General features: G+C 35.3%; 1 protein-coding gene across 7 annotated transcripts in view; it reads right to left on the bottom strand.

Moving 5' to 3' along the window:
• HS3ST5 (heparan sulfate-glucosamine 3-sulfotransferase 5) overlaps window positions 1–23,945 on the bottom strand; it is a 309,400-nt gene that overhangs the window by 270,762 nt on the left and 14,693 nt on the right. The gene's annotated exons all lie outside the window — the stretch shown is intronic.

Genomic DNA, 23,945 nt, shown 5'->3' with positions numbered 1-23,945 from the left:
CCTGACTGTGCTTCAAAAGGAAAAATAATCAAGTCTAAAACACTAAGAGTTAAAATGTAAAATGGCAATATACAAATGTTTCCACTAATTTTAGAAGTGGTTTCTGACATATGTCATCAAAAGCACAAGTGAAAAAAATTTAAATATACATATATAAAAAGTGAACTAACCCTAGAAGTTTAGCTCAACTGGTTAGAGCATCATCTCAAAACAGCAAGGTTGTGGGTTTGATGCACAACTAAGTGGAAAAATAAATGAATGTTTCTTTTGCTTTCTCTCTCTCTTACTCTGTCTACTTTCCTTTCTCTGTCTCTCTAAAATCAATTAATAAAAAAGTTTAATCAGAATTTAAAGCTATTATGTGTCAAGGAATTTCATCAAGAAAGTGAAAGACAATTCACAGAATAAGGGGAAAATATTTGAAAACCATATATCTGAAAAGGGAGTCACATCCAGACTATATAAAGAACACTTTAAATAGATATACTACAATAAAAAACAAATAATTCAACTCAAAAATAAGCTAAGGATTTGAGAAGTCATTTTTCCAAAGAAAACAAACAAATGGCCAATCACCATCTAAAAAGATGCAACTCAAAACCATGAGAAACTATTTTACTGTAACTAGGATGGCAAAAACAAAAATGACTGACAAAAGCAGAGAAATGGATACCCTCATACATTGTTGGTGGGATTATAAAATGGTGCAGCTACTTTGAAAATATTCTGTCAACTCCTCAATATATTAAACATAGAGTTACCATATGACCTAGGTATATACGTACTCCTAAGTATATACCCAAGAGGAATTAAAACATTTTCTCACAGACTTGTATGTGAATGTTCATAGCAGAATTATTTGTAATAGGCAGGAAATAGAAACAACTCAAATATCCATAAACTGATGAATAGATAAATAAGAAGCTAGTCTCAAAAGATGACATATTGTAGGTTTCCATCTCTATGAAGTGTTCAGAATAGACAAATCTATAGGGACAGAAAATAGATAAGTAGTTGCCTAGGGCCCTTGGGTTGAGGACAGGGAGGATAGAGAGTGATTCTAATAGATACTGAGATATTGTGGGGGGAGTAATGACAATGTTTGATTGTGGTAATGACTGCAGAGCTCTATAAATACACTAAAACCCTTTGATTTGTACATTTTAAATGGACAAATTTTATGGTAAGGGAATTATATCTCAGTAAAGCTTTTTTAAAAATAATAAACAGGTTTCCTCAAAAGTTGAGCCTGCAACAAATCTCTGTGTTGGCAAATTCATTTTTAATATGATATACATAATTATAAACCATGTTTATATCTTTGTTATTTTTCTATGAAAATTTAACTTATTTCTAAGTATCATACCCAAGATACACTAACATCCCCTGGGAAGCTAAAGTGTTATCCTGGTTAAAAGATGTCCTCATTTTCTCAAGTATGAATTTACTTTCAAAAACTTAATAGTCTTAGCTCACCTGAGTCAATGCTGAACAAGGCATATATAATTTGAGAAGCTCCATTTTTGGTAGAAAATAAGATTAGGCTCAACTAGGTCACAATAGAGACAGAACAGCCACTCATTTCAATCACTATAACCCTCAAACAGTAAAATCAAGGTAACAATAATCTAGGCTTGTAAAATTTAGCATATTATACTTGTATATTTTTCTGGGCAGAGGGACTGTGGCTTTTATCTTATTTTAAAACTTCAATTTTTCTTTCTTTCTTTCTTTCTTTCTTTCTTTCTTTCTTTCTTTCTTTCTTTCTTTCTCTTTCTTTCTTTCTTTCTTTCTTTCTTTCTTTCTTTCTTTCTTTCTTTCTTTCTTTTTTTCTTTCCTTCTTTCTTTCTTTTTTGACTTCAATATGCTCAGAACCACTGAATAGAGAGAATATAATAACAACTTCTTTTTTGTTGCAGGGGACTTCTTACCTTTTTCCTGAGCAGGACACATTTCATTTGCCAGTGGGACAAATATCCTAAAGAATTTGAAACAGCCTGACCAAGTGATGGAGCAGCGGATAGAGTGTCATATTGGGACACAGAAAATCCAGGTTGGAAACCTGGAAGTCCCTGGCTTGAGCATGGGCTCACCAGCTTGAGCGCTGGGTCATGGCTTGAGCATGGGATTATAGACATGACCCCATAGTTGCTGGCTTGATCTCAAGGTCCCTGGCTTGAGCAAAGGGTCAGTCACTCTGCTGTAGCCCCCCAGTCAAGGCACATATGAGAAAGCAAGCAATGAACATCTAAGGTGCTGCAACAAAGAATTGATGCTTATGCTTTTAATCCCTCTCCCTTCCCCCCTTCTGTCAAAAAAAAATTGAAAGAGCATAGTTGTTGCAAATTTTGATATACTTAGTTTTACTGTACTACTAATTGCTTAAGATCACTTATGAAACACAAATGATTATTTCTAAAATACCCCAAAAATCAGCCAGCAGCTTTAAATATTGAGCCTGTATTCTTCTCTTAAATATTATGATGTGATTCTCCATATGAAGGCTTCAGAAAGACAATGAAAGATAAATTCATTCAGGGAGAGTTCATAAAACCACAGAAATGATTGGCTGTAGTAGCAGTGTGATTCTATGTGAATAACAGAGATGAGAAAAAATAAGCACTCATAACTTAGTCATTTCCCTGTAATTGATATGAATGTTTCTAGGATTAATATATCAGAAGTATTTCTTACTGACACTCAACTAGCAATAAATTTTAACATTATGCATTGGTCATTTGGAAAACACTGCACTAAGTTCAGCAGCATTTCCAAATTTTAACACATTTCATTATCAAAAAAATCATTACTCATATCATCAGAAAAAGTTTTTACATATTGGGACGCTGTCACACTAATAGTGGCATATACAAGTTTTCTTTTACTTTTATTTGGAAGCTTAAATTTTGTTATTGGTAACAAATATTGTCAGTTTTCTTGAAGTGACAGGCTCACTTGTTCATTTTTGAGAAAATGTCTGGAAAACACTCAAGTATGAGTAAGTATAGTTTTTCAAGTGAACATGATGTTTCTTGAAAAAAATGTCTAGTTTAGCTAGCAACTGAAACCATCCACATGAAATTTTCTCAAGGCACTTTTGATATGCTGCAGAAGTGCTTTGTACATAGTTCTCATTTTATCCACATAGACTATTAAAAATACCATACTCAAGGGTTACATCTTCATAGCCTTGTTCCAAAAAACAATCCATAGTTTTTTCTACTTTATCAGGAATATACTTAAGTAAAGCTAAACTTCCTCTTCCTCCTCCTCTTCCCTCTCCTCTTCATTAGAGTGTGTGGCAATGAAGAATACAGTCTGGTGGTACTGCTTTGATTTGTGCTAAGGCTTCAGAAATTTTACTCACCATTGATTGCTGCACCATCAATGCAAAATCAACACACTGAAAAGGACATAGAATGCTTTCATATCATTATAGAAAAAGTTTGACCCCACAGAGTCCCTCACAGTGACTCAAGGATTCCAGAGTCCACAGATCATACTTTAAGAACCAGGATTTATATGATACATTGGACTATAATGTTGGGACTAGAGATCAGCTTGTTGGCTTTTTGAATTAACAGACATAAACACTTAAGCTTTTAAAGTCTAAGTGACTCACTAAAGGCCACAGAGTTCCTGTGAATTCCTACTGCATTTTGCCTCCAAGAAAGTCCTTTAAATTCTGAGGTTCTCAGTCTGAATACATTTCTTAAACAATTATGACTATTAAAAAATATTCAACAGACCTCTCCTTGCTCTTTAATGTTCAAATTTTACTTTAGCACTTTTTCTTTTGGCTTATTCAATGACTGTTTAAGGTGAAACTTTCCATGAATATTATATATGGTATCCAGAAACAAAGAGTTTTATCATGGGATTATAAATAGTGTATAATTTTGACCTAGAATATGTAGTAGGGCCAATTTTATATTACAACATACTGAAACACAATGGTGTTTTAGTGCCTAATAATATGTTTATAATAATTTTTTCTGAAGAGTGTTTGTTGTTTCTATATTATAGCTAAAAATTGTTATCCATCAATACCATTATAGACTGAAGACATTCTCAACATTCCACACATTAGGAAAAAAGGAGATGTGTATAGAGTGCTCCAATAGACTCAGGTGTAGTTGCTATAAAAAGTTATATTTGAGAGTGCTATTTGCATTGCAAAATTATGTTCCTTCTTCAGGAACACACATTAGGACATAAGATTGCCTCTTTGAGTTCATTTCAACATCTCCTAATCCTCTTGAAACTTTGTTCTGACCCTCACAGTACAGGTGGCAGCAGCAACACATAACTGCAGTAGCAAGGGCAGCACAAACACTCCCTTTTATTCCTGTCAAACAAGGACTCCTTAAGTCATGAGCAGAGAACATGTGGACTGAGTTTCCTTTTTTGCTAATACAGAAGGCCCATAGCCTTAGGTTGCCAAACTGAAGTTTTGAGACTTTGTGGTTGAATAATACTAATTTATTTTCCCTGTGATGCTCATATAAGAAGCCACATCTGAAATATATATATATATCACAAATTCCTTTCACATAATAATCTGTTGAAAATTACAGAGATTTCTAAGAACTATGATAAAACTTTTGATAAATATCTAAAAATTTATTGTAATAAAATTTAATATAGAAACTAGGATAAAAATTTTACTCTCTGATGATGGTCTAAAATAAGTTTTTGGCCTAACTTGTGGTGGTGCAGTGGATAAAGTGTTGACCTGAAATGCTGAGGTCACAGGTTCAAAACCCCTGGCTTGCTCAGTCAAGGCACATACAAGAAACAACAAATTGATGCTTCTCGTTCCTCCCCCTTCACCTTTCTCTCTCTGTCTCTTTTTCTACTCTCTCTAAAATGAATAAATAAAATCTTTTCAAGAAATGCACAGAATGGGTAACCCTGGTAGCTTGGGTCCATCTTTACCTCCTTAAAATAAATTTTTAAAGAATAGTGATAAAATATGTTTGATATTGAAACCTGTATAAAGTAATACATAACTTATGCAATTTCTTCTTTTCTTATCATTATGTAAAGGTAATTTGCATTTAAATTTAAAAAGCAGATGAACTAGCATTTACTACTGAGATGTGATTTGCTTTCTTTTAGTAGATAATAAAGTATTAATAGTAACATATCCAAGAAAATTGGGAATACTACTATTTCAATTAATAACAATGTGAGGTAAATTGAAGTTTACCTTTAAATATACCTCTACTTACCAGTTTCAAATTGGTTTTGATTAAAATGATTTGGGGATTTTGACTATGCCAGTATATATAGTATTAGCCTAATTTATAAAATAGTTATTTTGCAATGTTCAATATTGAGGCTGATGTAGTAAAAACTTTAATAAGTTCAGTCGTATAATGAATGCTTAGAAATGACTGCTTTAGAAAGCAAATAACATTTTAATTTGGAAAAAAAATTTTATATGTAGACATTATTCATAGAAAGGAAATAAGTAATTAACAGAATATTTCTTTTTAAGACTAATGTAAAACAATAATCGTAGGAAATGTGCCTACTAAAATTTTTAAGTTGAAAATTTATATACAAATAAGCATAGAAATATCTTAAAAGTACATTGAATTTAAAAAAAAATTCTCTTTAGAGCAAATTTCTCTTAAGTTTAGTATTCTTGTCCTTGTTTGACTCACTTACATAGCAGAAAATAGCCCAGTTTATCACTAATTATTAGGTGGCTCACTGACCATTTAAGTGTAAGTATAAGAAATCATAGTTCTTTTACTGTTGACTAGAGCTGTAGCTCTGGACAGTGCCTTAGAGCATCTGCACTGCCCAGCACACAGTCCCAGGAAGAAACAAGGCCCAGGTAAAGCATGAAAAAAAAGGTTAGTAAGGTGATTCTCCAAACACCTCCCCAGGAACTGACAAATCCTTGAACTGGACATAGAGATATTCCTGCTTTCCAGTAGTTGAGACACTGCTATCCTTGGTAATCAATTGTTCTCAGAGTCAGGCAGATATGAAACGAGAAAAGGATGGTCTCTTCAGACACAGAAATCCTGATAATAGGTAAGCAAGAGGCAAAAATGAGAATTGATTCTACAAAGCATCTTTAAACTTTAGTGAATGTCATGCTAACCCAGGATATCCTTGGTATTACAGAATACAGAGTCCCACCTCTAAGATTTGGATTTAGAATAGGTATAGCATTGAGGCCGGCTTTTTACAGGTTTCTAGGGGATGCTGTTAAGATGGTTTCTTTGCCACTATAAGAAATCCTTTTGCAAAGTATATACAATCACCAGGAACATAAAATACCTGAAAGAATGATATGCTTAAAACAAATGAAACTTGTAATATACTTAAAGTATAAATAGAGTTGTCCAGGACATAGATTTAGGCAGTAACAAATAAAAACCTCTTACTATTTGACTGAATTATCAATAAATCACATTGATATACTTCTAAAATTCTCTCCACTGTGATAAATGAAATAATAACCTCAGGTAAAAAATATTACAATAGCCTTTTGTGTTAAAAAATTATTTTTAGATACACAAAGACTAAAACATTAAAAAATGGTCTTTGGGCCAAGACCATTTCACATTTTGAGCAGAGAATTAAGTTTGCACTAAATATTGCTTGCCAGGGTTCTTTTCCAATTTCAATTTTATATATAAATTATATCTAAAAAAAGTACTCCATATTTATTTACACTTTTTGTGTGACAGAGACAGAGAGAGAGAGAGAGAGAGACAGAGAGAGGAACAGACAGACAGGAAGGGAGAGAGATGAGGAGCATCAATTTTTCATTGCAGCTCCTAAGACTCCTCAGTTTTTTATCGATTGCTTTCTCATATGTGCCTTGACCAGGGGGCTAGAGCAAAGTGAGTGAGTGACCCCTTGCTCAAGACAGCAACCCTGGGCTCAAGCCAGTGATGCTGGGCTTCAAGCCAGTGACCTTTGGGCTCTAGGCAGTGACCATGAGGTCATGTCTATGATCCCATGCTCAAGCTGTTAAGTCCACACTCAAGCTGGATGAGCCCATGCTCAAGCCAGCAACCTTGGGGTTTCAAACCTGGGTCCTCCGTATCCCAGTCAGATGCTCTATCCATGGCATCACTGACTGGTCAGGCTATTTACACTTTTGAGTATGTCTTTCATCAAGGTCTAAAAGGTATTGTGCAGATAACAAGACCTTATAAGTCAATGGAAGATGGCAATGAACTTGTCCTATCTCACATAATACACCAGACAAGGAAATGGTGAACCATGATGGAATGGAGAGGAAAATATTGAAATCACTGTCTCTACAGAAGACTTAAGATTTAAATCTAAAGTAATACTATAGTATATAAAATATCTTTCAAGTTTTAAATTCCCAGGGGGGGTAGCAATCTCCTCAAAGGTGCTGTGTACAAGATCTCTTACATAATAGGTATTCAATAAATGAATGAAAAATTTGCATTTACTATACACCAACAGTAAGGGGGAGGCAGTCATATAAGAAAAAAATTGTGACTATAGTTTTTCTGAAAGAAGAAATTATATAATTAAGCTTATTTGTAAGCTACATAAGGACTCTGGAGTAAGTAAGGAATCCACCTAAAATGACATTTTAAGCTTTCAGGATCAGTTGTATCATAAAATGCAGAAATTTAAAAATGCTTTTTGTGAAAGAGACTAATTTATTTACTCAACATTTTTTTCTCCTCATAGGCACCCAGGATATTTTTTAAGCCCACTTGCAACTAGATACACCCTTGTGCACAAAAAAGTATTTGTTGAATCCATATTTACTTAATGATATTACATTCCCCACAATTTTTAATGATAGTAATGTTTGATGAATTTTTCCATCTATTTCCACATGTATAAACTCACAGCCTCAAAATCCCCTAGAAAAATAAATACAGTTAGATAACTCTGGTTTACTTCCAGATTGTGAATGTTCCAGTAGGTTGAACAAGCTGATATAGCCAAAGTCATCCAGATTAAATGTTCAGGATTAAGAATGACTAAATTAAGTAAACAAAGAAACAGAACTACCAATTTTATTCATTGAAATAAACACTGTCATTTAAAACAATCAGACAAGAATGCAAAGTTATACATAACAGGCTGTTAATCACAGCATTGTTTTTTAATAATAAAAAAATTAACAAAAACATTTATATATTTATTACTAGGAAAGTAGTTAACCATAATGTATAACTTTCAAATAATAAAATCCCATACAATTCTAATCTTCATTTTCTAAGTCACAAAGAGATCTACAGTGTCTTAAGGAGATAATATATAGACTTGATTTACCTTTTGATTACTGTGATTGTATATTTGGAAGAACATATAGCAATATTTGAATGGTTATTTCTGAGTGAAAAAAATTATGATTTATTTAAATTACCCTTTATATTTTCCTAAACTTTCTCATTTTTAGTAAATAAACATGTTTCTATTATAATATTTAAAAACAAAGCTATTTTAAAAATTGCTCCCACTTGAAAGAATACATCAAGCAAAATACTTTTCTATGGTCACAGCTAAATTAATAAATTTACTAGGTATTTCATTATTGAAGTCATTTTACTTTCAATTCAGCATCTTGCTTTGAAAGTTTGTAATCATTTAACTTTGCAACATGAGTAATGTTCTCCATTAACACATAATTTGCTACTTTTATATTCACCTTTCCATTGAGGTAGAGTTCTACATAGAGCATTCTTGTATTTTTCTTCCTCTAGCTAAACTTGAGCCAAACCAATATTTAACCTAATGCTAAATGCCTCAGGAATAGTTGGATTTCTTGTTAATATGTTTGCAAGCTAACATTATTAGAAATAATGGAGAAGAGTTATAAACTTTAAGAAGAAAGTGAAAATAAACTATTTCAAAATTAGAAAAAAAAATGCTTATCTGAAGTTTCAGTGAATGTGCTGAAACAATTGAATAGCCAAATGAAAAAACAACCTTCATCTATACCTCATACAATGCACAAAATATATTTAGGATTTTCATTTAAAATAAAAATGTAAAACATTTATATTTACAAATATAAAAGCTAAAATTATGAAACTTCTACAACAAAGCAGAAGAGAAGATTCTTGAAGGAAACAAAGATTTCTTAGACTAGACATAATACATATAAAATTTAAAAAGTAAAATTGATAAGTTTAACTTTATCAAAATTGGAACTCTGGGTCTTCAAAAAATATCATTAGGAAAATAAAAAGCCGAGCCACAGCACAGACTGAAAAAAATATTTCCAGTACATGTAATGATAAATGACTTGTTTCCAGAAGCAAAAAAAAAAAAAAAAAGAAAAAGTTCTTGAAGTAGAATAATAAGAAAATCAACCCACTTAAAAATGGAAAATACAAAAGAAAAATACTTCATCAAAGACATACTTTTGGCCAATAAATATATAAAAGATGTTCAACATTTGTAATCAGGGAAATGAAATGTAAAACCACAGTGAAAAACCACTTTACAGGCATTAACAGTGCAAACATAAAAAAAGACAAAATGTTTGCAATTCTATTGATGAGGATAGGATGAAACTACTGAAATTCAATGTCTTTTTGGTATTTCACATACTTTTTTTTCTTTTTGAATTTATTGGGGGGCAATTGGCTACCAAAATTATACAGGTTTCAGGTGCACAATTCTACAATACATCCTCTGTACACTGTATTGTATGTTCACCACCCCAAGTCAAGTCTCAGTTTATCAACATTTATTTCCCCATCCCCCTCCACCCAACAATGAGAATGCAATTGTGCTGGAAAAGGGATTGGCAGTCTTTTAAACAAACACTGAGCATAGGATCTAGCAATTCCTGTACCAGGTACTTACCCATGATAAATAAAAACATGTCCACAAAATGACTTGTACAAGAATGTTCATGATATTATTTATAATAACCCTAAACTGGACACATTCCAAATATCCAACAAATGAGTATTATCCAAACAACTGTGATATATCTACACAATGAAATACTACTCATCAATAAAACAATGAATTAGTGATACAACAACCTGGGTGATTTTTAAAATCATGTAAAACAAGTACAGATTGTATAATTTTATTTGTATTAAATTCTGGTATAGGCAACACTAACCAATAATAATAAAAATCAGATCTATCATTTACTAAGGAGAAGGTGACAGGGAATGACTGTAAAGGTAAATCAGGTAACTTTCTGGGGAGATGGAAAAATGTTTAATATCTTTATCGTAGTGGTTAAATGGGTATGCAGATGTTTTTACTTTTAGAGGAGGGGAGGCAGACACAGACTCCTGCATGCACAGCGACCAGGATCCACCCCGGTAAGCCCACCAGGGGGCAAAGCTCTGCCCATCTGGGGTCCTTGCTCTGTTGCAACCAGAGCCATGGTTTAGTGCCTGAGGTGGAGGCCATAGAGCTATCCTCAGTATCAGGAGCCAGCTTGCTCCAATTGAGCTATGGCTGCAGGAGGGGAGGAGAAGAGAGAGAGAGAGAGAAGTGAGGGGGGAGGAGTGGAGAAACAGATGGGTGCTTCTCTTCTGTGTCCTGACTGGGAATCAAACCTGGGACATCCAGATGCTGGGCCCATGCTCTACCAGTGAGCCAACTGGCCAGGGCCAATGGGTACGCAGATTTAACAAAACTCACCAAGTGTATATTTAAAATGTGTGCATTTTATTCTATGTAAATTATGTATCAATTGAGTAATTTAAAAGAGATGCTTGGCACTGAAGATTAGAAATAAGAGAATTCCTTAGATTAGAGGTCGCATCGAGGAGTCTATCTCCCCACCTTTCACTTAAAAAAAATAAATTGTTAAATCCTACCCCATGTTTCTGATCCACTAGGTCAGGAGTGATGCTCCAATAAGTTAACAAGGTCTCGGGTGATGCTGACCGAGTTGATCCAGACAGCAGTGCACTTTGAGAAAACTACTACTTTAGAGGGAGAAATGATTCCTAAATTGAGACATTAAACAGGTCAATTTCTGCAAGAATCTAGCTGCTTTTAGTAAATACAAAGCAATTTACAAGTTTGAATCTATGCACATGCCTCTCAATTAAATGAAAATAAAATTTAGTGTTTTGAGTCATTTCTTAAAAAAATAAGTGAGCTTTTTATTGCCTTTAATGTAGTCCATGGAAATTCATAGAGGGAGTTGGTAAATCCTCTGATATTCAATACAAATATTTTGTATGTATGCTTTTTTTCCCTATAGAGGGGGCCAACTTTCCATCAAATTTGCAAGTGAACATGATCAAAAACATTAAGAGGCATTTAAATAACTCTTTGAGTATCCTTTACATTTAAAGTTCTCAAATACATGCATTTTCTTCAAAGATAAACAGTAGGTGAACATGAAAGCTTACACTTCAATTCATATTATTTATGCTGAGCATCAGAAGTTTTAGACTGAAGACTTGGCATAGATATTAGTAGGTCACTAACTGAAGAGGAATGAACAAGTTTCACCATTGAAAGTGATGAGAAAAGAAAGCTCCTGAGAGTTGCAAGACATTCCAGAAGTGCAATTTTATTTAAATAAGATTAAAAGAAAGATATTTTTAAATTTATGTTATATACTTCTACCTCTCCCTATTATTTCTGGTTCCAATGTAATTAAAACAGAAAATACTAATGTAAAATTAATAGCTATGATATGTGGCTTGGGCAACAAATAATAGAGCATTTGTAGCTAAAATAGCATTTTTATTTGTGCATATAAATTTCCATGTGTAGAATATGCAAGCATGGATACAGTTTTTTTTTACCTATTTCAGCATAATTTATATGCATTTTAATGGTACTGCCACCCATAATATTAGCATGTGGCATATCCCTCCATTCATTGTCCACTAAAACTCCCTTACAAATATAGAAGAAATATATTTTCAGTCTTCTGCTTTGTATGCTAAACACACACATTTAGGGAGTCATTTTAGTGTCTCCACAAGCTACCAGAAACCTTGTTACATTCAATTATTTCCATAAAAGAAAAATACTACAAATAATTATAGAGTTTAACCATCAACAGATTCAGCAAACATTTACTATTTATATTTCATAATAAATCTGTGGTTCACTGACTGATGCTTTCTGACTTAGAGGTGCATAAAAACAATTTGATTGTAAAATATTATGACTACGAGCAAGTTTTTCATGTCTGTTTTATGAAAAGGTCTGACTTCCTTTTCTGTGTGCTTTTCAACAGGTCATAGACTTTTTATATATGTTCATGGTCTAGATAACATATGGACACTAAGCTTAAATTTTCTTTTATCTGAACTTTGTTTTCTCCTCATGTTTTAGTCTTTGCATAAAATCACCTTACAGAATGATAGTCTTTTATTCCTCTTCAGCTTATAGCTGCTGCTAAAAGCTTTTAATTTGGGAAGTCTATCTCTGAGTTTTCTGCGCCTCACTGGTTTCAGCTCAATTGTTTCTCTAGCCAGCAGAGCATTTCATTTCTCCTGAAGGTCACTGCAGGCTGCCAAGGCTTTGAAAACATACCATCTTTTCATTCATGCTGCAATCTAAGTCTGCAGTGTCATTAAGAGAAATGGAAGCAGGCATGTGTCTTTTTCTATGAACAATTATTGAATTTATTGTTATGTAAAGCAAATTAGGTCATCAGCAACTAGGGATCTTCTATAACTCCACCTTTATTCAAGGCAATAGAAATTATTCCTTGTGTTTCTGTAGTTTGCCTGTGTACAGATAATTATTTGTATAAATGATAGCATAATGTCACCTGCTTTTGGAAGTAACCTTTCCAACCGTATCTCTACCAGTTGCAATAAACCAATGATGCAGAAAGCAGCCCCGATCTAGGGACACTCATAAAACGAACACCACTGGCCATCTGGTGGAGGGATAGCATTAAATGTAATGTAGACCTGGAACGCATCCAGTATTGTGTATTCTGTCACATATCAGATGAGCACTGAAATCGAATTGATGATTTTTTAATTCCAAGGGGACAAGAAATGGAGAGCAGAGCAGAGAGATGATTCCAAATATATCCAAAAGTATTCAAGTAACAGCTTGATTCAAAAAGCAAAAATAAATTGATAAAAACAGATGAGTTCAGAGGAAGAATAATCCACATTGCACATGCCAAACATTTGCATTATTGGGCTAACCAAAATTCACTACAGATTTTATTTATGTGGTCTGTAGTTAAAGCTGCTAGAAAAAAAGAAAGCTCTAAATGAACAAAGTCATTAAATCATCAACACAAAATTTTTTTCTAAGATTTTTAAAGGCAGGATTTTTTTTCTATATTTTAGATAACATAAAAATATTTTAGATTATTTTATATGCTAATGTATTTAGATTTTCTTATATGAAAGAGATGATACTGTGACTTATTGAGTTGCTTTTTTTAAAGTTGTGGGGCAATAAAATTGTTGCACAGCAGGTACACAGTTACTTGGGGAAATTAAAAATGAGATTTTCTTTGTAAAAGCAAGTTATCTTGCGTTTTGTATGTGTTTCAATGAAAACTCACTGAAGTTTGATTCAAAGATCTGATTTAACATCTTTGATTTCCAATTATTAGTGAGGCAACTTTGTGCAAGTGATTTAATTTCCCTGATTCCCAGCTTCTTTAAAATGTAAAAAATGTCAAATAAGGAATTTGTGTCCAATATCCCTGTAAAAGCTAAGGCATCATAAGAATGTAAATGATTTTATTTCCATTTTGGTAAAATTTATAGGTCAATCTTGGAAGAAATGTCCTTAGGACCTGTTATGTTTTCTAGTAGAAGTGCTCTCTTCCTCCCCAGGTACAACAGTGACATTGTGCCTGCCCTTGTAGAGTTTGTTTTATTTGGTGAGTGACACCAAAACAGGTAAACCAAAGTATTTATAAATATACTAAAATATAGAAGAAACCACAAAAAGTAATGATGGTGGCATTGAGTGGGCTGGAGGGTGAGGAAAGTCATGGGGAGACGTAGCTACTTTAGATAGAGTGGTTAGGGGTCTGACTTCCACATCAACAAAACATGTTAAAACACACAAACACCAGTAAGATATTTTTTAAAAATGAGATGTTGTCATCAATATCACTGTTAGTGCAAATGCTCAAATTAGATTACTTTATTAGATGAAGTGAGTTTTTCTTCATTTCAAATTCTGAACTATCAGTTCTTACTCATATAACTGGCAAGAGTTAAGCCCACTGCAGTGTGAGCAGATGCCACCCAAGCTCCCCTACCCTGCCTGACCTGCCAAGGCTCATTAATCTCCACCATTTAACACCTCACTATTCATGGCTCCCCATCCTGGGGAGTAAACTACATTTTGTCCACTTCATGGCCAGCCCATAATATAAGGTGAGCAATTAGGAAAAGCTGCAACATCCTACACTAGTCAAAATCATAGTACGTAACTTTTTTCAAAAATTTTTAGTATTGCTTTAACTTAATGAAAATCTTTTGTTGATTTCAAAACACATACGTATTGTTTTTATAATTTATCTGCTTACTCAACACTGGATTGTTCAAATTTTAATTTTTTCCCACCCTCTCACACCTAGTCTCAGGCATCTAATCTCAAACTCTATAAGCAGAGTAAAAAAAAAAAAAAAACTCTGACAATAATAAAAAAAAATGTCCTGAACAAAACTATAACAGTAAAATATAAGTCACTGATTCTGCCCACCCAGGCTTTGCACATCATTATTTCCTATGTCTATATCCAAGTCCATTATTTTGAATTGCTTTTCATCTAGCTCTGTATAATTAACTGAATCCTACCCTATATCCCTCCTGTAGGTTACACCTTACACTTATAGCATCCAGTATCTTGGGTACAAATAAGAGCTCCCGTGGCAGCAGACTTGGGTTCAAATGCCCACTTGATCTTTTATTACCTATGGGACCATGGGCAAGTAAATGAACCTCTTGGGAAAACAGAAGCACTTACTTCATCAAGTTGTTATGAAGAATTAACTAATATGTAAATCACTCAGTATCATATTTGGACCAAGCAATTGCTCAATATCTATTAGCCATTATAGCTCTATAATATTTTTCCAATAATGACTAAACCATCACTTTTATCAGTTCCTATCAGCCCAAGGAGAAACAAGATTTAGATTTTTACCATCATCGTGGCAGTCTTTTGTTTTGCTTTATTATACTTGTTTGCAAAAAAACCTTTAAATTGGTGACCATCTAGAGTATATATTGTAAATATGCTTTTAATTTTATCTTCATGTTGCTTCTATTAAATATGATACATGTATTCTTGTACATCTCCAAAATACTTTATATTCCAAGCTCACAGAGAAAGTGAGAACTCAATCTGTTTACCTTTCTCAAACTTAATACCTTTCTTTTGGATTATCCAATTTGCAGGCACCATTATGCAACACTTCATGATTTAGATCAACTTCTGCCCTTTGGGTTCAAAGACATTACTGCTGGGAGTGATTACACAGACAAATAGAGCTTAAGAGAATGATCTGTACCTGCACTTTTTTTTATAAATTTGACTCCTATAATAGTATAGACTCTGGTTACCAGCTGTCATTGCTATTTTCAAAGTCGGTTCATGGTTATGACCATGTTGATGTTTTGTAAAAGCCACTTCTGAAGGCTTACTTAAAAAACAATGTCATTTTCTCACTTTTTATTCTTTTTTGGTATTCTGAATATAATTTATCATATGAAAAAGCTTGATCTTATTTTTGTAGGGAGCATATATCTTGCCTTGATACTTAAAAATATGTTGGAAATCATTTCATATTTTATTTAAAGTTCTATTTTTTTTTTGGTTGAATAGTTCCATTGTGTGAATATACCTTAATTTAGTCCACCAGTTCTTATTAATGGACATTAAGATTTTTCCCAGTCTTTTGCAACTACAGACACTGCTGTAATAAGTGTAGTTCCTTTACATCAGCAGTTCTCAACCTGTGGGTTGCGACCCTGGTGGGGGTCCAACGACCAAAACACAGAGGTTGCCTAAAAGGTGACAGGTTGAGAACCGCTGCTTTACATACATGTGTAATGTGTAATTACCTTTGTACATATCTGATAACATTTTGTAATAAAACAAATAGAACTTAGTAGTCTCAAGAATACATATTTCCTAGAAATCTTATAAAAATTGGTGATGACTGAGAAGTTTCTATAGGCAACCACATTGTTCTTGGGATTTCACATGCATTATCTTTAATTCTTACAATTAAACAGGTTTTATCAGCCCCTCCTTTTTCAGATGAGGAGACTGTCTTGGGTCAAACTAGGAATTTGCCCAAATTTACAAAGTAAGTACTAAGGCTAGGTCGTGTATCTGAATTCTCTAATTCCTCTACCCTCAAATACACATATCTCTCTAATGAATACAATCAGACTTTATATGCTGACTCATTATTTCTTCTGAATCCTTCTGAACCTACTCCATGTCCGCTGCCATCGCACTAGTTCAGGTGAACTCTTGCAGAACCTCCCTGGGGGGGGGGGGGGTCTTCTTGCCCTCCATCATTTCCCTCACATTTCTCATGCTCATCATTCTCCAATAACCTCACACTATGCTAATTCAATTACATCATAAGATTACTCTTTCAATCTAGTATTCATACTTCCTCAACATCGGGACCCACTGCTCTTTTCCCTCATGATCTCTCCACTGTTTTGATAGCACTCCCAGGGCACAGGGTCCATGCAGACGAATGTGAAATGAGAAAGGTGGCCTGGGTCAGGCAGTGCTCCCAGCCCCTGACCCTCACTCACTTCAAACAGACCTACTTTCCTTTTATCTGTGTTATGGACAGGGGAGGGAGACATACAATATTTCATTTGGGGAAAAAAACTCACAACATTTCCACAGCTAAAAACAAAATAGAAAACAATTAACATTGTGGAAATACCAGCTCCCTTTTGTTTATAGCAATACCCTCAGCACCTGGAGCAGTGTCTAGAAAGCACTCCATAAATGTTTTTGAAGGAATTAGATAAATGGATTTAATTAGTTTTGGCTCCATCAATATAACAACAGAAACTTTGGGCAAATTACCTAAATGCTATAAGCCTCTTCCCCCCACCCTCCCTGTGGAACCCACCACTCATTCCCAGTAGCACTATGGAGATGAAAAATAGGAAGTACTTAGTACAGTGCCTGAAACATTCTAACCTTTGGCTCTCTCTATATCAAAAACTATTTGCTATTTCATAAATCTACATATACCTGGAATTTTCTGTCTTTTATCTCTTTAAAATCAACCCAGCATCTGACTATTCATCTGATTGTTTAGCACAGGGGTCCCCAAACTATGGCCAGTGGGCCACATGTGGCCCCCTGAGGCCATTTATCCAGCCCCACCACACTTCTGGAAGGAGCACCTCTTTCATTGGTGGTCAGAGCACAGCGTCGCTCACGTACAGTACTACTTCCGGTGACATGGAACTCATGCGTCACAGCTCTGGAAGCGCGTCATATCACTTGTTACGGCTAGCAGTGACAAATATGGAACCGGACATTGACCATCTCATTAGCCAAAAGGAGGCCCATAGTTCCATTGAAATACTGGTCAGTTTGTTGATTTAAATTTATTTGTTCTTTATTTTAAATATTGTATTTGTTCCCGTTTTGTTTTTTTACTTTAAAATAAGATATGTGCAGTGTGCACAGGGATTTGTGTGCATAGAGATTTGTTCATAGTTTTTTTTTATAGTCCGACACTCCAATGGTCTGAAAGACAATGAACTGGCCCCCTGTGTAAAAAGTTTGGGGACCCCTGGTTTAGCATTTGTGTATTAGCCATGACAATTTGAAGTGGAGAAAAATAAGCCTAGTCTGGAACTTTTTACTTAATAATTTAATAATTTGTGACTTGATAGAACACTCATTTAGATTAATTAAAATCAGACTTAGAACAAATGAAAAAGATACTTTTTTCTTATTCACTACTGAATTTACTTTATGACATCTAGATGAATATACTATAACTTTTTAATCATTCATATAATGCTTGATAGTAGATGCACTGTTCCCTAATAGCATGTTCAATTCTTGTTAGTAGTATTAACCACAAGATAATAGAAATATTAGCAATTTCAAATCTTTTATCACCAAAGTCCAAGAAGAAAAGGTCTTTATGCCTACAAATGCATATCCTGTGCAACCAAAAAATATATGTGGTTTTAAAGTAGCAATATAATGTGTTTTTGGTGATGTGTATATTTTTCAATTTGTTTTTTCCTAACCCTCAAACAAATCCATGGTAGTCAACTGGCTTCACAGCACCTGAACCTTAATTTTAAGACCATACTAGATACTGTCTGCACAACCTTCCCAAATCAGGTTTGAAAGAGACAGATGGGCCTGCTTTTTCCTTTTACTGTGTTTATAGTTAAAATCTAGATTTGCTCACATAACACATTTTAAAAAAATCAGTTGCAGAACTGACATCAGAGAGAGTGATTCCAAATTCTAAGTATATATTCTAAAAAAAAAAAAAGGCAACAGGGTAGCGTATAAATTCCCTGCTGATAATGACTAAAATCCATTCTAGCAGGAGGAGTGAATGTGAAGAAACCTGTTTGTAAAGGGACAAGAATTGTGGAGGTCACTTCTGCAGAAGCCGTTGAGGCTGCCCTGAGAACATTCCTTGAGGCTGATTTCCCTTCTTGCCATCTGTAATTCTCAGTCTCTCTGAGGTTTCTTTGACTTACATACTGAAAAGACTAGATAGACCATAGTTTTAAAATACGGCAAGCATTCATATCTAATGTCATAGACTACATAAAACTTCCCAAATATTTGCTGTACCTCCCTGGAGGAAAGCTATATTTCCTTGCCTCATTGATGTCAGACTTGGCTGTAGGAATTGATTTGGCAAATGAAATAAATACAAGAGACTTGCATCACTTCTAGGGGGAAGCTTTTAGCGTCATTGTGTCCTCCACAGTGATCTCTTTTTCCTGTGCCATGAGCTACACTGTGCTCCTGATAGATGCCACTCTGACAGCCTGTATGACAGACTGCAGACCCTTGGGGCAGAGCCCTCTGACTTGCAGTGGACATGTGATGGGAGGGAGAAATGAACCTTTAAGGTTGGGTCATTTGTTACCACAGCACAACCTAGTCTATTGCTGAGTAACATGGGATAAGAAGCCATATACCTTATAAAGGGGAACTCTTTTACCTCAAGGTACAAGAGAGGAAAAGAAAAGCATGAAGCAGGATTGTTACTGGGATTAGAGAAAGATAATGTGTGTAAACCACCTGCCACATATTTCATGATATGGAAAATTAGGGGATAAGGAATAATATTTGGATGATTACTAGGTGTGTGTAGAGGGATACAGAAAAACTTGTTAATCTGTTAGTGAGTACTAATTGTACAGGAATACTTTAATATTGTCCTCAAAAATCAAAGCATTTCTCATTGTCCTTATGGCAGGCAATGTGACTGGTGGCAGAGTTCATGAATTTATAGAATTAGAAATTTAGGAATTCAATTCCTATCTTTAACTCTTCCTAACTGTTCCACTTTGAGCTACTTAATTTAAGATATAACTCCTCATCTATAAAAGTGGAACATGTAACCTACTTCATTGGATAATAGAGAATGCAAGTTAAGGGTCTAATATAGTACACGGCATACAATGGCAGTTCAATCAATGCAAATCTTATTATTTTTGTATAGTTTGCATTTTCCTTCTCAATGAATAGAAAGCTGAAATATACAAAGTTTTCCAGGGTATAAAGCTATGGTGGCCTCAGGTGGGTTAATGAGTGGTGTTTTCGTGCTTTGGATCCTAATTTGGGACAGAGGATGCTTTTAAAGGTTCTCAAAAGAAAAAGACAGTTTTAATGTTTGGGCCGATGAGATCTAGAAAGCTGTTTTGGAAGGACACTGAGTTAGGAGGTGAAGATTAACAAAGACATCCTGAGAAGACTCCAGCAAGAGCATTGGGGGCACTGATTTCTTCAAGAACTTTCTTAACTCTTGAAGTGTGACATTCAAGGGAGAAGAAAAGGAGTCTGCGTGGGGTAAACACAATCTAATGGAAGAGTTAGTTACTGCTGTGCATGGCTATCACCATTACTGCCATGAAATGTAACCACGGAAATATATTTGTCTATTCTGGTTCCCTTTTAGGGCTTCCAGGTCTCTGTGGCACTCAATATAATACCTGGGTGAGAAAAATTAGGAAGCTTCTAAGATTCTGGAGCATGTAAAGAGAATTACAGTAGTATTTCTTTGAATATTTTTTTCTGACAACTCTTATTTCTAACTTGGCCCTGGAGGGGCAAGTCATTTCTGACATGGGCAGGTTTCTGGTTTCAGCTCATCATTTTTATTCATCATTTGTATGTGGCTTCTGTCATCTAACCATGGTACAACAGAACAAAATCCTTGGACCTCAAACATTGTGATGCAACATTAGCTTGATGGTTCTGACTCTCAAGTTTTAGAAAGTGAGCACCCTCCTCCCAAAATTATATAATCATTATGTAGGCTAGGATTTATTCTTCCGAGTTTCTTGCAGATATTTGCTCATCAAAATAAATTTTCTTAAAAAACAACAACAGGAGACCCTGGCTGGTTGGCTCAGTGGTGGAGTGTCAGCCTGGCATGTGGAAGTCCCGGGTTCGATTTCCGGCCAGGGCACACAGGAGAAGCGCCCATCTGCTTCTCCACCCCTCCCCCTCTCCTTCCTCTCTGTCTCTCTCTTCCCCTCCCGCAGCCAAGGCTCCATTGGAGCAAAGATGGCCCGGGCGCTGGGGATGGCTCCATGGCATCTGCCTCAGGTGATAGAATGGCTCTGGTTGCAACAGAGCGACACCCCAGATGGGCAGAGCATCGCCCCCTGGTGGGCGTGTGGGCTGGATCCCGGTCGGGCGCATGCAGGAGTCTGTCTGACTGCCTCCCCATTTCCAGCTTCAGAAAAATACAAAAAACAAAAACCAAAACCAAAACCAAAAAACAACAGGATAGTTCATGGTAAACCACAACTATGTGCACTTTGGGTTTCCCTTGTCAGTTATGTAGACATTTTAATGTCCTCTGCCTTTTCCAAAGCTTATTCCAATTTTTGAGACAACTGGATGCACAAAGTCTACACTCTTCTGAAAGTATTTCAGCCAACATATTCAAATGTATTCAGATGGACCTGGATGAGTCTGCAGATTTGAGCAAAGCCCCATTCATCCTCCTTTTGCATACCAGTCTACGGGAACACCACTCCTATGCTTTCTAGTAATTCCAATTGCTGCTAATAGGTCTCATCCAACTTAAGGGAAGTTATAGCATAGGATATTAGTCATAGGATTAGTCAATGAAGTACTGTAAAAGTAGAAAATAATAGTTACACATTCAGGAGATGTCTACACTTGGGTCCAGGCCAATAATCTAGAGACAAGAACACTTAAACAAAGATTCAAAAAACCTCTAAATGCATCTGCTTAACTGTCCACTTTCTGAATGGATGTATTGCTAGGCTTAGTATATGCAGATGATACTGCATCCTGTGCAATAGGGGATTTGACTTGGGGCAGAGACCCAAGGGGTTTCTATAAGTCAACTTGATGGCATTAGTTATCCAGACACAATTAATCAAGGATTAAAATAAGAACCTACTTATTATTATTATTATTTGTATTTTTCTGAAGCGAGAAGCAGGGAGGCAGAGAAACAGACTCCCAAATGCACTCGACTGGGATTCACCCAGCATGCCCACTAGGGGGCATGCTCTGCCCCTCTGGGCCATTGCTCCGTTGTAACCAGAGCCATTATAGCACCTGAGGCAGAGGTCATAGAGCCATCCTCACTGCCTGGGCCAACTTTGCTCCAATGAAGCCTTGGCTGCAGGAGGGGAAGAGAGAGAGACAGTGAGGAAGGAGAGAGGAAGGGTGGAGAAGCAGATGGGTGCGTCTCCTGTATGCCCTGGCCAGGAATCAAACTCGGGACTTCCACACACCAGGCTGATGCTCTACTGCTGAGCCAACTGGCCAGGGCCAAGAACCTATTTAAATCAAGTAGCCTAGGCCTTATGGCAAAGGCTGTTCCAGTTTTAAAAACAGGTATTCTAGATTAATTTTGATAAAAAGTTAGGTAACTGGTTAAATATGGTGGGATAGAAACATGGTAAAAGTAATATTTCTTTGTTAAAAGAGGGTTAGGTTTTGAGCATGGTGTACTTTTTCTACTGACTCCTTGAAGCTAGAGTACTTACTGTATTTTATTAATCTCTACAGCACATAGTAGGCCCTCAATAAGTATTTCCCTAATGACTGAACATGGAATTCTGAATAATGACAATATTAAAAGTCAAAGGCATTCTTAAAAGAGAATATTGGAGGCTTTATTCTTCAATACTAATTTATGAACCAGCATAGTAATTAGAGCAGCTGCATAGTAGAGTTTCCAATTTTATAGATCTAATTTTGGAAAGTTTTATAGTTGAAACATTGAGTTGTCAAACATATCCAATTTCAATGATCACATTACTTTTTCTTAGTCAATGTCCTTGAATTCTGTAAACTGTTTTCATTGAAGACTCTTCTATTCCTGGTTGGTTCTAAAGCACAAAATAAAAATAAACCTCTATTCTCAATAGGATTTAAATACCAATAAATTATGAGATGCCATAGGGTTTTAGATTTAAGATGCAAATGGAGTTTTGTGGTTTAATATTAAAAATAACTTTTAAATGGTCATACCTGAATGCTCATTCAGATATTTATATTTAGTATCTATACAAATGCAGTTTCTTAAAACTTACTTTTTGTAAAATCTCCTGAATACAGTTTGCTTCTGAAATATTTTTTTCTAAATATCCCTGCAAGAATAATCAGTGTTTGAGAACAAAGATGGTGCAGTGCCCAGTCTGGGGTTGAATATATATCTGTGGTCATAATGTACTTGAATATAATAACTATTAAACTACAGTCATGTGACACATGACAATGTTTTGGTCAATGAAAGACTGCATATACATAGTGGTTGCATAAGATTATAATAGAACTGAAAAATCCCTATGGCCCAGTGATGTCAGAGCAATCAGAATGTCACAGCATAACACATTACTCACGTAACAGTGTTGATGCTGGAGCAAACGCAACCACTGCACTGTCAGCCCTATAAAAGCACAGCACATACAACTATGTACAGGATGTAACACTTGAAAATAATAACAAACGACTATGTTACTGGTTTATGTATTTACTGTACTATATTCTCTATCATTATTTTTGAGTGTATTCTTTCTACTTATAAAAAAAGTTTGCTGTAAAACAGTATGCCAGGTCTTGCTGGCAGCAGCCTCATAACATCTCGTGTTTACTGTGTCTCTTGATTGCATCATTGTCCCTTGTGCTTGATCTCATGTTGTTTTGTACAGTAACATGCTTATAGCCTAGGAGCAGTATGCTACTAGTGGTTTCCAACCTATTTAATGCTTAGAGACTGGTGAAAGTAAGAGAATTATTTCAGGGAACTGCTAAGGCAGAAATCACCCTTAATATAAGCGAATTTGACTAAGGTCATTGGTTCTATAATCTTCATACAGTAACAGGGTGGTTAAACCTTTAATGGACTGGCATGAAATTTCTAGAAGACCAGATAAACGGTTGAGAAACAGTGGCTATACCATATTGCTTAGGTGTGTTTCAGGCTATACCATCTGTTTGTGTAAGTGGACTCTATGTATTAATGTTCACTCAATGATAACATTGCCTAAGGATGCATTTCTTAGAATGCCCATGACTGTAATGGCTTGACCACATCCTTTGTGGACTCTCCATTGTTTACCTTGCTGCAGGCTGTCTTGGGCATACCCCTTGTTCTTTAGCTATGTCAACTAGAGGGTGAATGGGAGAGAGGTTAAAAAATAGAGGAGGAAGAGGAAGCAGAGGAGGAGGAAGAGGCAGAGGAGAAAAAGGAAAAAGAAAGGAGGAGGTTTAGTAGGTATGCTGAACAGTTTCATGATGGA

This window comes from Saccopteryx leptura, chromosome 3 (genome assembly GCF_036850995.1).
Source record: "Saccopteryx leptura isolate mSacLep1 chromosome 3, mSacLep1_pri_phased_curated, whole genome shotgun sequence".
Lineage (NCBI taxonomy): Eukaryota > Metazoa > Chordata > Mammalia > Chiroptera > Emballonuridae > Saccopteryx > Saccopteryx leptura.
The sequence above is the reverse complement of the archived record's forward strand: the minus strand, read 5'-3'. Positions and strand labels throughout refer to the sequence as shown.